This window comes from Phalaenopsis equestris, unplaced genomic scaffold (assembly GCF_001263595.1).
Source record: "Phalaenopsis equestris unplaced genomic scaffold, ASM126359v1 Scaffold000608, whole genome shotgun sequence".
Classification (NCBI taxonomy): Eukaryota; Viridiplantae; Streptophyta; class Magnoliopsida; order Asparagales; family Orchidaceae; genus Phalaenopsis; species Phalaenopsis equestris.
Window position 1 is genome coordinate 227,177 of NW_018165048.1, and position 2,600 is coordinate 229,776.

The window sequence follows — 2,600 nt, forward strand, 5'->3', positions numbered from 1 at the left end:
GGGCAAACTCCACACCAAAAATAGTGCCGACATTCCCACCTTCAAAAGCGGTTAAACTTAAGAATGATATCACTTCATTTTTCCAGTACGAAGGTGAGTCAATTTATGAAGCTACGGAATGATTCAAAAAAATTCTTAGGAAATGCTCCCATCATCCACTGCTCAATTGGATGATAAGTCTAACTTCTTACAATGGTTTAGTAAGATCTCTTAAGTTTATTATTGATGTCACCACTAGTGGGTCTCTTTTATCAAAGCCATCTAATGAGGCCTATTCTCTGATTGAGGGGATGACCACCAACAAATTCTAATGGCCTTCTGATAGAGTGAAACTCAGAAAGGTGGCAAGTGTACATGACACAAATGTGCTTTCAATTTTAACTTCTCAGGTAGTTGCGATATCTAAGTAGCTAGATTAGTTTGGGATGAACCGACCTTAAAGACAAGTAATTGAGGAAAATTCATTCAGACAATTGGTTGATGCTAACACTTCTTCACTAGAGACTATAAATGTAATTAACGAACAACCCATATTTAAACTATTATAATCCCAATTGGAATAGTCACCTAAACTTTAATTGGAATAACAATCAAGGTGAAGGAAACCAATAATGGGGGAGTAATAATAATCAATCTAACCCTTTTGGAAATTGGAACAAACTGGGTAGTTTGAACCCCAGACCTTTTTATCCTCGAGGATTTAACTCTAACCCACAATTCAAGGAGAAGAAGATTTCTATAGAGTAAGTTGTGTTGCAAATGGAGAATCAGTTACAAAGCCAAGGAGTGGCTATTAGGAACATAGAGAACCAGTTGAAATAGATTACAAACTCACTTATCAGTCTATCCCAAGGAACTCTTTCAAATAACACTGAGATCAACTCTAAAGAGAAGAATAGTGAGCATGTAAAGGCAATCAAGTCAAGGAGTGGAAGAGAGTTGGAGGAAGTGGTCCAGAAAAATTCTGAGATGGAGAATGAGAATGTGGAACCTGAAAAACCTATAGAAGAATTTTCCAAGGATTTAGGTAGACTAGTTCCACCCACTAAAAATAACACAAAAAGACCACCACCACAATTTTCTCTAAGACTCTAGAAAAAAAAAACTAGATCAACACTTTTCATGGTTCTTCAAAGTGCTTAAGAAGATGATAGTTAACACCTCATTTACTGAGGCTCTATAGTAGATACCCAACTATGTGAAGTTCATGAAGAATATACTGAAAAAGAAGATGAAGTTTGGAGATTATGAAACTGTAGCCATCAGTGAGAAGTGTAGTTCTATCATTCTCTCATTGAGGAGTGCAGTTTTATCATTTAAAAGAGGTTTCCTTAGAAGCTTAAAGAATATTTGGATCTTCACTATTCATGTGCAATTAGAGAGAGGTTCTATGGGAAGGCTTTAAGTGATTTGGGTGTCAGTATTAACCTTATGACACTATCTACTTTTAAGAGTTTAGGATTAGGAGAAGTGGCCCCTTCTACTGTGACCCTTCAGCATGCTAATCGTTCAATCACTTATCTAAGGGGGTTACAGAGGATGTTCTTGTAAAGCTAGAAAAGTTCAACTTGCATGCTTATTTTCATTGTGTTATATATGGAAGAAAATAAGGAGATCCCAATCATACTAAGTAGACCTTTCCTAGCCACTGGTCGTGCTATGATTGACATGCAGAAAGGAGAGTTAATGATGAGAGTGAATGATGAGGAGATAACATTCAATATATTAAAATTTATGAAAATCCTTTCTGATTTTAATGAAGATTCATGCTATAGGATGGATCTCATTGATCATCTGTTAAGCCATCAATTCTGAGAGTGTTGTGAAGTTAAACTATAGGAGCAAATTTTGATCAAGAATGAAGTGATGGAGATTGATGATGAATCTGCTTTATTAGTTGAAGATAACCCAAAAATAGTTAGGGAGAGGTATGAGATACTTGATACAAAAAAGAATTAAACCTCCTGTTCTTTCCAATGAGGAACCCCATTTACTTGAGTTTAAGGTGCTTCCCAAATATTAAAAGTATGTTTACTTTTTAGGAAGTCATCTACATTGTTGCTAATCATATCCTTAGATCAGATTAACTCACAAGAGGAACAATTAATGAATGTTCTGAGGAGTTTTAAGAAAGCATTTGGATGGACCTTAATAGACATAAAGGGGGTTATCCCTTTGATATGTATGCATAGGATCCATATGGAAGAAAAGTATAAACCACAGGCAGATCCTCAAAGGAGATTAAACCTTGTTATGAAAGAAGTTGTAAAGAATAAGATTTTGAAGTGGCTTAATGCATTTATTATCTATCCTATTTTAGATAGTTCTTGTGATAGCCTTATCCAATATGCTCTTAAGAAAGGAGGAGTGACTGTTTCAGTAATTGAACATAATGAATTGATCCCCACTAGTCATGTCAGTAAGTGGCATATATGTATAAATAATAGGAAATTAAACTCTGCTACTAGGAAGGATCTTTATTTCCTTTACCTTTATTTGATCAGATGTTAGATAGACCAGCTGACCACCCATATTTTTGCTTTTTGGATTGGTATACAGGGTACCATCTTCTTATTACTTTTGAGGATCATGATAAGACT